This window comes from Bubalus kerabau, chromosome 20 (genome assembly GCF_029407905.1).
Source record: "Bubalus kerabau isolate K-KA32 ecotype Philippines breed swamp buffalo chromosome 20, PCC_UOA_SB_1v2, whole genome shotgun sequence".
NCBI lineage: Eukaryota > Metazoa > Chordata > Mammalia > Artiodactyla > Bovidae > Bubalus > Bubalus kerabau.
The window spans coordinates 48,748,841-48,762,697 of record NC_073643.1 but is presented as its reverse complement, the minus strand read 5'-3'; the positions used below and the strand labels follow the sequence as shown (position 1 = coordinate 48,762,697).

At 44.1% G+C, this 13,857-nt stretch overlaps 1 long non-coding RNA gene across 1 annotated transcript in view; it reads right to left on the bottom strand.

Moving 5' to 3' along the window:
* Positions 1-4,239: 4,239 nt before the first annotated feature.
* Positions 4,240-13,857, bottom strand: part of LOC129635128 (uncharacterized) — a 58,662-nt gene continuing 49,044 nt past the window's right edge. The window contains exons 3-4 of the long non-coding RNA XR_008706114.1: positions 10,393-10,529; positions 4,240-4,586 (exon numbers count right to left, since the gene is read on the bottom strand). This is a non-coding gene — a long non-coding RNA (uncharacterized LOC129635128). The remainder of the gene's footprint in view (positions 4,587-10,392; positions 10,530-13,857) is intronic.

Sequence of the window (13,857 nt, the reverse complement as noted above, 5' to 3'; positions counted from 1 at the left end):
AACCACAGTAGAGGGGCCAGGCAAGAATTGTCCACTCTCCCAAAATGAGTCATTTAATTTTTTATAAGAAGAGAAAAACCTGCCCTTACTATCTGAAGGTTAGATTTGTGAATTATATGTCGCATTTGAGTAAGAAAATATAGAAAAGAATAATATATTATGATCAAGGGTGGCTTCTTTTAAGGTGCAAGGTTGTCTTACCATACAAAAACTAATCAGTGTAATTCACTATATTAAGATACTAAAGGAGAAAAATCCATGACCCTTCCTCCTGACCTCTAGGCAGGTGAGATGGGCTAGAGGTGGAGGTCAGTCAACAACGGCCAGTGATTCCATTGATCACACCTCTGTCACACAACCTTCATAAAACTCCTGAACTGGCACAGCTCAGCGAGCCTCTGGATAGGTGAACACGTCTGTGTGGCAGGAGGGTGCCCACCCCAACCCTGTGAGACAGAAGCTCCTACGTTCCAGACTTCATGCTACGTGCCTCTTCGTCTGGCTGTTGATTTGTTTCCTTTATAATAGCCTTTATAATAAACTGGTGATAGTAAGTACAGTGCTTTCCTGAGTTCTATGAGTCAGTCTGGTGAATCATTCAGGTGCGGGTGTGAGAACCTCCTAAATGCACAGCTGGTTGGTCAGAAGTAACAATGCAGGTCTTGGAACTCTGACCTGTGAAGAAGGGGGCAGTCTTGAGGACTGAGCCCTAAACTGGTGGGATCTGAGACTAACCCCAGGTAGAAGGTTAGACTTAAAGTGAACTATGGAAAAAGTAAATAAATAAAGTGAACAGTAGGATGCTCAGCTGGTTTTGAAGAATTGGAGAAACACTGGAAAAGTAATCATACATTTGGGTTAAAAAAAAAAAAACACACCAAAGATTCAACCAAGTAAATTTGAAGATCTCATTGGTTTGACTCAGAAATCCCTTTATCAAGCAGCATCCGGTCCAGTAAACACAAGAGTGGTCTGAGCAGGCTGTCCAAAATGGAAAGTTAGCAGAGGCAGCAGGAGGGTGTGGCAAGGAAGGTATTAGCAAAGAAAAGGAAGGATTGTTTCAGGCCTGGTCACCTTACTTGGGGGGAAGGCTTGGGGGCGATCATGCAGATGCCCTCACTGGTGCTGACCAGAAAGTCCCCATTAAGATTACATTCCCAAGGAAGGTTAAAACTGCACTTAGGCATTAAACTTAAGTTTGGAATAGAGCCCTTTAGCAGAGTGACCCCAGTGTAGGCCCGTGGTTTTACTCTTTATCAGGGGTCAGCAGCATTAGGAGTTCAGATGGTTTGGAGATGACAAAACCATCATGGGTTCCTCCTTCCTTTCCTCTCCTTCCCATCTCTCCCTTTCCAGGATCCATTCTCTCCCTGCAGCTGCACCTATTCCATTTTCATCAAGGTCTAGATCCCAGTTCTTCCCTGGTGGCTCAGTTGGTAAACAATCTGCCTGTATTGAAGGAGATCCTGGTTCAATTCCTGGGTTGAGAAGATCCCCTGGAGAAGGGATGGGCTACCCACTCCAGTATTCTTGGGCTTCTCTGGGTGGTTCAGAGGGTAAAGAACCTGCCTGCCAATGCGGGAGACCTGGGTTCAATCCCTGGCTTGGGACAATACCCTGGAGAAGGGAATGGCTACCCATTCCAGTATTCTGGCCTGGAGAATTCCATTGATAGAGGAGACTGGCAGGCTATAGTCCATGGGGTCTCAAAGAGTCAGACATGACTGAGTGACTTTCACACACTAGATCCCAGCTGGTTGTCATAACCCCACAAGGAACTCTCAATGTCATTTAATTTGATCCAATATGTACATTCCCCTTCTCATACATTTTAATGAACCAGGTTCCTTTGCCCAGTGAGCAGCCATCCAAAATGCTGAGATACCAAGATTTGCAGCCAAATAAGATGGGAGAGAAAGCCTTAGATCCACCACCATGAAGACAAAGGGCTTGCCTCCTTATGGATAAAGAGGTGAGGTAGGGGCTTCCCTGGGCTTCCCGAGTAGGTCAGCTGGTAAAGAATCTGTCAGCAATGCGGGAGACCCTGGTTCAATTCCTGAGTTAGGAAGTTCCCCTGGAAAAGGGATAGGCTACCCACTCCAGTATTCTTGAGCTTCCCTGATGGTTCAGATGGTAAAGAACCTGCCTGCCAATGCAAGAGATGTAAGAGATGCAGTTTGATCTCTGGATTGGGAAGATGCCCTGAAGGAGGGCATGGCAACCCATTCCAGTATTCTTGCCTGGAGAATCCCCATGGACACAGGAGCCTGGCGGGCTACAGTCCATGGAGTCACAAAAAGTCACACACGACTGAGCAACTAAGCACAGCACAGGGGCTTCCCGGGTGGTACAGGGGCTAAGACTCAGTGTGCCCAATTCAGGGGGCCTGGGTTCAATCCCTGGTCAGGAAGCTAGATTCCATATGCTGCAACTAAGACCCAAGACAGACAAATACATAAAATAAATTAAAATATTTTTTGAAAAAGAAGCGTGGCAGTCTGAGACAAAGAGGTGTGGGGAAGCATGACTGGAGATAAGAGAAAGGTGAGGTAATCATTGTAGTAAGCTGTAAGCTTCTACATGGGACACATGTTTAGAAAATGGTGGGCTCACATGTTTTGAGGGTGGCGTTTTGGGCCCTCCAATGTTTAAAGGTCACCAAGCGGATATTTGCACATGCCCAACTGTAAGGTCGGCAGTCTTAACCAGCGTTATCCAGCTCGAGCTTGAAAGTGAAAAGTGTTAGTCACTCAGTTGTGTCCAACTCTTTGCAACCCCATGGATTGTAGGCTGCCAGGATCCTATGTCCATGGGATTTTCCAGGCAAGAATAGTGGAATGGGTAGCCACTCCTTTCTGCAGGGGATCTTCCCCAACCCAGGGATCGAACCTGGGTCTCCTGCACTGTAGACAGATTCTTTACTGTCTGAGTCATCACGGAGGGATGACTCCAAATTCTTGGAAAACAACTTGGGCAAACATCTCACAGTTTAGGCTCCAGGCTGCTTGGAGGACATGCAAGGTTTTTTTTGTAGCAACAATGAAAGTCAGTTTGATCAGTCAAGGAAGGTTTCAGGTATAATAGATCTAATTGGTGACTACCCAGTTTCACTCTTTTAATAATCAGGTGGTCCCATTTTTAACTTACCTTCCTTCCTCAGAATGTAATGTTAGCAAAGCTTAAACTACGATCCATGTCAGAGTTATTAACTCTTGAAAAAGAAAGTGAAAGTGAAGTCGCTCAGTCGTGTCCGATTATTTGCGACTCTATGGACTGTAGCCTACCAGGTTCCTCCGTCCATGGGATTTTCCAGGCAAGAATACTGGAGTGGGTTGCCATTTCCTTCTCCAGGAGATCTTCCTGACCAGGGATTGAACCTGGGTCTCCCACATTGTAGATAGACACTTTACCGTCTTAGGATGTGTTTTTAGGGGGCCTTCCTAAAGGTGACTCAGTGGTAAAGGATCCACCTGCCAATGAGAGACACAGGTTTGATCCCTGGGTGGGAAGATCCCATGGTGAAGGAAATGGCAACCCACTCCACTATTCTTGCCTGGGAAATCCCATGGACAGATGAGCCTGGGGGGCTACAGTCCATGGGGTTGCAAAAGAGTCAGATGCGACTTAATGACTAAATAGCAACAACAATGTGTTACGAAGGCCTGCAGAAAGTTCTCTGGGGTCAAAGTAATGGGCTGCAAAGTGATGGAAACCCAGACACTGATACCGGTGAAGAAGAAAGCATGTGGAAGGCAGAGAAGTCTTTCCAGCTTCCCTAGTATCAGACTGACCAGGCTGTTTCCTAGTCTGTCCATTCTTAAAGTTCCCTGATCAGCTGTGGGGCTACTTGCTTTAAGTGACATTGTTATTTCTGTCTTTGAATGTCTACCTTCAGACCTAAAACAAGAGACATTTCTGTGGGAGAAGTGTTTTTGGACAGAACAGTGTTTATTAATGTCTCACCTCTCTGCCTGATCTGGTCACAAATGTTTTAAGAGGATATAAGGCTACTTTTGTTATTGGTGCCTCTGCCCACCCCAAGTTCTATGAACTTCACAGAAACAGGATCACCAAAAATGCAATTTTTTTTTCAGGCTCCTGCTTGGCTGCTCCCTTTCTTGCTCCCACTAGATGTCACCACACTACACAGTAATAAAGGGAAAAGTCATAAGTGATGGGCTTATGGACTGTAGAGAAATGGCTATCAGCAAATCGAGCTTAATTAGTTTATTTAATAAACTGTATCTTTAAGGAATGAAAATCATACATAATCAGGCCAGAAAGTAAGTTACCTCATTCACTCTCTTAAAATGCTATCAGTCCTGGAAACCCAAGCAGAGAGGAGTTTACCGTCACTCTGTCTGTAAAAACCCGGCTGGATTAAATCAGCCGATGACCCTGCAAAGGCTGAGTGGATCTCACCCTGCAGGATATTAAATCTCTTTGTTGAGAGCTTGGATTACTGCTAGATCCCTTTATCACTGGAACTGAGCTCCTGCGGCTGCTGGGGATTAGACATGATCCTTCTCTGTTCATGGCGCTTTCACATCCTTCCTCTTCCTAGTGCCTCCTTTGTGGTCATTCTTCTGTGACGGCGAAGATAAGATGCCAGAGATAAAGGGCAGGTGAACGTGGCAGCCTCTGCAGCATTTTATTTCCAATATCCTAGCTGCTGAGCTGTCCCACTGGTACTATAAACACTCTTCCTGGTCCCCAACATCAAACAGCCTCTGAAAGCCAGGTCTATGATTATCAGCTTGATCTCAGACCTAATTTAGGATATCAGGATGCTTGGTGGAAAGTAAAGCCCAGCAAATTTTATGTATCTCACAGGATGGGTGATAAATGCTTGTGAATGTATCTAAATCTAATGAAGCTTAGTTCCAAGAGGCTGACCCCTTTCATCTCCCAGACAGGTCTCCCTGGGTACCACCATCTAACTTCCTATGGATAATAATTCAACATCCAGGGTTCAAGCTGGTGGGTCAGTGATTGCTCTGTGTTCTGTTCTTTGAGGAAGACAAGATGCCACTGACATCTGGCTTTCCTTTTGATACAAGGTTTAGTTTCATTTCAGCGAGGTCATCTGAGATTGCTGTTAAAACATCCTGGGAGGTAGCAGGCTTTCAGAAAGAAGAATGAGATTCAGCTGCCATCATTAACATCAAGCAGTTTTCCCAGGTGGCTCAGCAGTAAAGAATCCACCTGCCAATTCAGGAGATGTGGGTTCGATCCCTGGGTCAGGAAGATTCCCTGGTGAATGGCAAAGCTCCAAATGGCAACCCATTCCAGTATTCTTGCCTGGAGAATCCCCATGGACAGAGGAGCCTGGTGGGCTTCAGTCTGTGGGGTCTCAAAAGAGTTGGACATGACTTAGCAACTAAACAACAACATTTATAAACTATTAAACTCGGCATGGCTGTGGGGGGATCTCAAATGTGTTTACTTGAAAGAGAACAGCTTCCCCTCCCCACTTCTGCTATATGAAACAGGCAAAACTGGAGCTGCCACATATAGTCGTGCACAACCCTAGGGGGTGCCATTTGCGATGTTTCTGTGCAACCATAGGTGGTACCTGGGCAGCACCCCCAAACATAAAGCAAATAAAATCAGTATTTTATTGATATAAAAATTGTATATTCTAATGTTGAACCTTTATTTAAAAGCCAATCAGTGAGAAATACCCCTTTGATTAAAATTAAACTGTGAAATTGTGAGTTGTGGTTGAAAGTTGCCTTTGGTTGCATCTCAGATCATGCAGATAGGCAACTGAAATCTCAGAAACATTTCAAATCAGACAGATCCAGACACTCACAGACAAGAGTGGCAGGAATCACAGACTTTGAAATTAGGGTAATTTCTGTGCAAGAGGAGAAGGGAATATCTATAAAATGGAGGTACTGTTTAACCCAGCAATTCCACTTCTAGGATGTTATCTGATGTACTTTCAAATATGAAAAATGATCTGTAGACGAGAGTTATTCATTGCTGCATTGTTGGTAACAGCAGAAAGCTGGAAACAACCTAAATGTCTGATAGAGGACAAATCATACAATGGAACGCCTGGGAGCTCTCACCAGGAATGAGGAAGCTCTCTGTGCATAGACAGAATGGTAGGCAGATACAGGGCCCCAGGCAAGGAGCAAAGTGCAGAAAAGTGTGAATAAAAGGGTATCTTGAGTGAGTGTATGTGTTTATTCATCTGCTTGTATATGCATAAGAAATTCCTGGAAAGATACCTAAGAAGCCAGTAACACTGTTTGCCTCCAGGCCAAGGTACTGACTACACAGGCAGGGATAGAGGGCACCTACTTGATACTTTTTGTACCTTCTCAATTGTAAACTACATGAAAGTGAAAGTCATGTCCAACTCTTTGGGACCTCTTGGAATGTACAGTCCATGGAATTCTCCAGGCCAGAATAGTGGAGTGGGTAGCCTTTCCCTTCTCCAGGGGATCTTCCCAACCCAGGGATCGAACCCAGGTCTCTTGCATTGCAGGCGGATTCTTTACCACCTGAGTCAAAAGGAAAGCCAAAGAATACTGAAGTGGGTAGCCTATCTCTTCTCCAGCGGATCTTCCTGACCCAGGAATCAAACTGGGGTATCCTGCATTGCAGGTGAATTCTTTACCAACTGAGCTATCAGGGAACTATATGAATGTATTACCTAATCTAATAGCAACAAAAATAGCCTTATTAATAATAGTAAGATTCCTACTCACCCTCCCCCAAAAAAGTCCCCCACCCAAAACACATGAGAATCACAGTAGCTTTCTAAAATACAACGTTCTCACAGCACAGCTGATCCCACTGTTGATTCACTTTGGTGCAGCTTCGCACCAAGATCAGCTCCACTATCAACAAGATCCTGTTAAGTTAGCACTGAAGTTTAATCCTGCTTCCATTAACTTGTAAGTTGTGTGACCTATGGCAGATCTGCTTAGCTTCCCTGTGCCTCAGTTCCCTTTTTAATAAGTGATGGTAAATCCTACCTTGAAGGATTATTAAAAGGACTGGACCATTTGATATCTGTTAAGCATTCAATGATTCATTTATGATTATACAGTGGAAGTGAGAAATAGATTTAAGGGACTAGATCTGATAGATAGAGTGCCTGATGAACTATGGACGGAGGTTCGTGGCATTGTACAGGAGACAGGGATCAAGACCATCCCCATGGAAAAAAAATGCTAAAAAGCAAAACGGCTGTCTGGGGAGGCCTTACAAATAGCTGTGAAAAGAAGAGAAGTTAAAAGCAAAGGAGAAAAGGAAAGATATAAGCATCTGAATGCAGAGTTCCAAAGAATAGCAAGAAGAGATAAGAAAGCCTTCCTCAGCGATCAATGCAAAGAAATAAAGGAAAACAACAGAATGGGAAAGACTAGGGATCTCTTCAAGAAAATTAGAGATCCTAAGGGAACACTTCATGCAAAGATGGGCTCAATAAAGGACAGAAATGGTATGGACCTAACAAAGCAGAAGATATTAAGAAGAGGTGGCAAGAATACACAGAAGAAGTGTACAAAAAACATCTTCACGACCAAGAAAATCACAATGGTGTGATCACTCACCTAGAGCCAGACATCCTGGAATGTGAAGTCAAGTGGGCCTTAGAAAGCATCACTACGAACAAAGCTAGTGGAGGTGATGGAATTCCAGTGGAGCTATTTCAAATCCTGAAAGATGATGCCGTGAAAGTGCTGCACTCAATATGCCAGCAAAGTTGGGAAACTCAGCAGTGACCACAGGACTGGAAAAGGTCAGTTTTCATTCCAATCCCAAAGAAAGGCAATGTCAAAGAATGCTCAAACTACTGCACAATTGCACTCATCTCACAAGCTAGTAAAGTCACGCTCAAAATTCTCCAAGCCAGGCTTCAGCAATATGTGAACCGTGAACTTCCAGATGTTCAAGCTGGTTTTAGAAAAGGCAGAGGAACCAGAGATCAAATTGCCAACATCTACTGGATCATCGAAAAAGCAAGAGAGTTCCAGAAAAACATCTATTTCTACTTTATTGACTATGCCAAAGCCTTTGACTGTGTGGATCACAATACACTGTGGAAAATTCTGAAAAAGATGGGAATACCAGACCACCTGACCTGTCTCTTGAGAAACCTATATGCAGGTCAGGAAGCAACAGTTAGAACTGGGCATGGAACAACAGACTGGTTCCAAATAGGAAAAGGAGTATGTCAAAGCTGTATATTGTCACCCTGCTTATTTAACTTATATGCAGAATACATCATGAGAAATGCTGGGCTGGAAGAAGCACAAGCTGGAATCAAGATTGCCGGGAGAAATATCAATAACCTCAGATGCAGATGACACCACCCTTATGGCATAAAGTGAAGAGGAACTAAAAAGCCTGTTGATGAAAGTGAAAGAGGAGAGTGAAAAAGTTGGCTTAAAGCTCAACATTCAGAAAACAAAGATCATGGCATCTGGTCCCATCACTTCATGGGAAATAGATAGGGAAACAGTGGAAACAGTGTCAGACTTTATGTATGGGGCTCCAAAATCACCACAGATGGTGATTGCAGGATGAAATTAAAAGAGGCTTACTCCTTGGAAGGAAAGTTATGACCAACCTAGATAGCATATTCAAAAGCAGAGACATTACTTTGCCAACAAAGGTCTGTCTAGTCAAGGCCATGGTTTTTCCAGTGGTCATGTATGGATGTGAGAGTTGGACTGTGAAGAAAGCTGAGTGCCAAAGAATTGATGCTTTTGAGCTGTGGTGTTGGAGAAGACTCTTGAGAGTCCCTTGGACTGCAAGGAGATCCAACCAGTTCATTCTGAAGGAGATCAGCCCTGGGATTTCTTTGGAAGGAATGATGCTAAAGCTGAAACTCCAGTACTTTGGCCACCTCATGTGAAGAGTTGACTCATCAGAAAAGACTGTGATGCTGGGAGGGATTAGGGGCAGGAGGAGAAGGGGACAGCAGAGGATGAGATGGCTGGATGGCATCACTGACTCGATGGACGTGAGTCTGAGTGAACTCCAGGAGATGATGATGGACAGGGAGGCCTGGCGTGCTGTGATTCATGGGGTCACAAAGAGTTGGACACGACTGAGCGACTGAACTGAATTGAACTGAAGCGTTCAATGAAACATTTAGAAAGAACACAACAGAACAAAGAACCCCACTGTGCCCAGTTTCATTATCGGGGTGTGTGGAGGCTGCAGTTGTGTAACTGATAACAGACAGCACAAAAGTGCAACCCTTGACACACAGTAGATACTTAATAAAACATTCATTCCCTCTGCATGGGAATTGGGCTGCCAGGGGATTTACAGACTCTGAGCAGGCTAGGCAGTCATTTCCTACTGGACATATTTGTGATGTCTCCATTTTAGTCTGCAGATGGACCCTTTGAGCTGTCTTAGACTGGGTCACGGTGCCTTTTGAAAATGAAAACAACTATTTCGCTGTATTGTTTCCATGTCAGTTTCTTAGGTTTATCTAAGCAAACATTTCCATATTTTTTTTGTCTAAGTTTTATATGGATTAAATTGTTTCAGTGGAAACGTGTCTTGCTGTAAAATGCAAAATCTGAGGTTCTGACTTCAAGCATGCAATGAAGAAAGTTGCGAGGCAATTACAGGACTAATTCTTAGAGAAGCCAAAATAAAAACAGAAATAAATAGCCAATATTTTTAGAACATTAGGGGCTGTGCCCGACACTTTACAAGGTTTATCATTAACCCCTTTGAGTTAGTATGATCAGTTCCAGTTTATACTTGAGATTAAACTGAGGCAACTTACTCAAGGTTACAAGGTAAGTAACTAGTTTGTTCTTTTTGTTTTCTCGTCAGTAAGTCATGTCCGACTCTTTGTGACCCAGTGGACTGTAGCCCACCAGGCTCCTCTGTCCATGGGATTTCCCAGGCAAGAATACTGGCGCGGGTTGCTATTTCCTTCACCATGGGATCTTCCCACCCAGGGATCAAACCCGCATCTCCTGCATTGACAGGTGGATTCTTTACCTCTGAGCCACCAGAGAAACCCAGTAAATGGTAGAGATAGGATTTAAACTCAAGTCTAGATAATTTCAATTTCCAAATTTTGTGTAAATATCTTTTCTTCTGAGGCAAAGCATCACAAAACTTAATTTATAAGCCTTAAACAGAAACTTCTAATTGATTTTAAGAGGTCATTTTCTAAGGAATGAAGGGACCATTGTCTGTTTGATTTCAATGCATTCTTGGGTTCTTGTGTGCTGGGTCTTTTATGTTTTCACATTTATTGTGCATTAGGGATTGCCTTTGTCTTTCAGGCTAGGAAACCAAGACTCAGGGATGTTAGGTAACTAGTCCAAGATTGCACAGCAAGTGGAGGGGAAAGCATTTAAACCAAGGGCTGTCTACTTCTGGAGTACTAAGACTTACAGTTTTGAAGAGCTTCTAATCATCTTCAGTCTTGTCTTGTTTATCCTAAAATCCTCTGCTGGCACACAGGTTCAAAGGCATTTCCACAAAAGGCCCTCAAAATCTGTCTCAAGGAGTTGTTTCTCCTGGTTAGACACCTATGCAACCCAAAGTAAAAAGCAAACATACTTTCACATTAATATAAGTCTGTCTCTGTATTTAGATTCCATCCACTCTCTATCTAATGTATTTCTCATTAGAGCATACATTGCTGACATGAGTTTTGTAACAATGCAACAATTCTTTATAGTCTGAGTTGTCAGTGCCTTAAATTAGGTGGAACAGAATTCCTTTCAGACTATGAGTCTCTGACAGGGTTTGTTTCGATTCCCTTAAAGCAACTGTTTACAGCCAGAGTTTCCTGGTCTGAGAGCCCAGACCTGAGGGACTGACAAGGGAGGATGGGGAGACCCTCATGCAGAGAATGCTCCCAGGAGAAGTTCCTACGGCAGGGAGAGAGGCTGGGAAGGTGGGTGGGTGCTTTGCCATTGCAGGCTCTGGGATTCCATATCTGTACAAGGAGGTCGGATCAGGTGGTCTCTCGAGCAGGCGTGAAGCCCAAAGCTGGGATATTGACCTCTGGCAGAAAGTGGAGGGGTTTTCCACATATGAGACCTGAGTACTTACCATGTGCCAAACAAGATGCTGAGCATACTTGAGGGGTGATTTGATCATCCCTCACAACAGCCCTGTGGGAGGTTCTGCTTGTCCCCTTGTTTCACAGATGAGCCATTGAGACTCTGAGAGTGTCACTCATTTTACCCAAGGTCCCACAGGCAGCAAGTGGCCGAGTAGGGATTCAAACCCAGGCCACCAGGCTCAGGAACTTACTCCTTAGCCACTTAGTTCTCCAATCCTGAAGTTAATAGAATTACCTCTCATTCTGGGGCTCAAGAAGGTTTCCCAGGTGGCACTAGTAATAAAGAATCCACCTGCCAATGCAGGTTAGATGCAAGAGAGGCAAGTTCGATCCCTGGGTCGAGAAGATCCCCTGGAGGAGGAAATGGCAACCCACTCCAGTATTCTTGCCTGGAGAATCCCATGGACAGAGGAGCCTGGTGGGCTATAGTCCATGGGGTTGCAAAGAGTAGGCCATGACTGAAGCGACTTAGCACGCACACACTGCTGCCCAGAAAGAACTCATCCTCTGTGCAAATGTATCCATGTGCATCTTGAGGTCAAAACTGGATCCTACTGTGTTACTGTTCGGTAATTTATTTTTCTCTTAGCAATATCCTTGAAAGTTTATCTTCATTTTTAAGATAATCCCTGCAGAGATGGGAAGATTGATGCTAAGAAGAGCATACAAGCAATGTAGAAGGAACTCACTGTTAAAGGAACAAGCCAGGGCCTTTAAATGACCCCCAAACAGTCAGATCCTATTCAGCAAAGGCAGAAAAAAAGAATTTTCTTGGCTGTGTTTTGTAGCTTCCATTAACTTAACTGTCATCAAGAACAATGCTGAGTCAGGACCTGAATGATCTTCTCTGCTTGGGTTCTTGTCTTGGCTTGCTGCCATTCTCTGCATGCTACAAAGCATGAAGACAGGTCTCTACCTCATCCATCTCGCAAGTGAGGTGGTAGATAGTATGCATATTTTAATAGGGAGCAATACAGTGTGCATTAGGAGGAAGCCTTTAAGTCCTGGCTCCAAGTCTGTGGAGCTGTGTGTCCTTGAGCATGCGATTTAACTCAGAGCCTTGGTTTCTTCATCTGGAAAGCACAGATGCTGAGACTGCCTCCCTCCTAGGACTGCTGTCAGCTGGACTCCAACAGGCATGAGAGTACTCGGCACAGAGCCGATGTTACTGGGGCAATGCCACTCTGTGCTCCTCATGGCCTCTGGGACCACGTTTCTATTCCCAAGACACTTGGTGAGGCTACCTGGGACTTCTCTGACTAGACAGAAATCCCCACCCTGGGTCTGGGAACTCCGGGTCTTGCTACCTACCAGGTTTGCAGGGGACAAGGGCATAGCTCTCCTTTTCTCAAATGTCCAGGTCTGTCCTCCTCTTCACCAGGAATCTGGCCAAGAGAAAGGACGCAGGAACCTTCTCAGGGATGCATTAGATTTATGGTTTTCTTTTTTTTCTCCTTTTCTTTTGACTTCCCCTCTTTCCCACTAGCTCCTTCCTACCAAGCCAAGGGATTTTGATCTATCCTGGGGCGGGGGAGGGAGTGATTGGACAGGAAAGCTGTCTCCTACCATATTTTTTGGAGAAGGCAATGGCACCCCACTCCAGTACTCTTGCCTGGAAAATCCCATGGAGGGAGGAGCCTGGTGGGCTGCAGTCCATGGGGTCGCTGAGGGTCGGACACAACTGAGCGACTTCACTTTCACTTTCACACATTGGAGAAGGAAATGGCAACCCACTCCAGCATTCTTGCCTGGAGAATCCCAGGGACGGGGGAGCCTGGTGGGCTGACGTACTTTTTCTTCATCCCTGGGTTGGGAAGTTCCCCTGGAGAAGGAATTGGCAGCCCACTCCAGTATTCTTGCCTGGAAAATCCCATGGACACAGCAGCCTGGCGGTCTACAGTCCATGGGGGTCACAAAGAGTCGGACATGACTTAGCGACTAAACAACAAAAACAACAACACTGTTTTTGTTTTTTATTGGCAAATATTTTAACTAATTTAAAGAGAAGCTTTTAAAACTCAAAAGCCAAGCATTGATTCCCATATGTGTTATGTTTCCCTACTTCAAAACAGCATCCTGCCATAGTGACATGGCTTTATCTGATGGAGAAAGCGAAGCAGCTCAGCCCCTCGGGTTGCCTGGCTGCCACCTGCATGGGTGGCTGTTTCAGGGTCCTCATGTAAGCACCAGCCCAAGGAGCCCACGAGCACTTCAGTCTTTGGCACCTGGCATGGGGTCCATCTGCGACCCAGCAGGAGCTTCATACATGCCTCTTTAATGATGTCCTACCCTATCCAGGAGATAGCCTGGATAGCTTATCATGCTCCAACTTGTTAAATGAGATTTTTAAGGTCCTCAATGGTAGTTTTTGTGCAAAACAGAGATTATTCATAAGTGTGACTTTTTTGATTTTTAAATTAGTCCTTGATTTACTAAAGTTAAAAACATTACAAAGCCTTGCATTTATTAAGCTATTTATTTTGTTTATAAGCCCAGCAAGTTCTAACAGTCACTTTTAAGGGGACTTTGATTAATATTGGATCCCATTTACAAACTTGATTGAACTCCTTTTAAACCTTTATAAATTTAATATATTCAGTTTCCATATAAGTATTATAATAGTCTTGATTTAACAAAAGCTTCCTGCATATTTCATTAACTCTTGTAAATCCAATACATTAAACTTATGATTAACCTTTAGCTCTATTAAATTACTCAGTTTGTAGTATACTTATTAAGATTTGAACTTAAAAATCACAAGTCTAAATCAAGTATATATTTAAAAT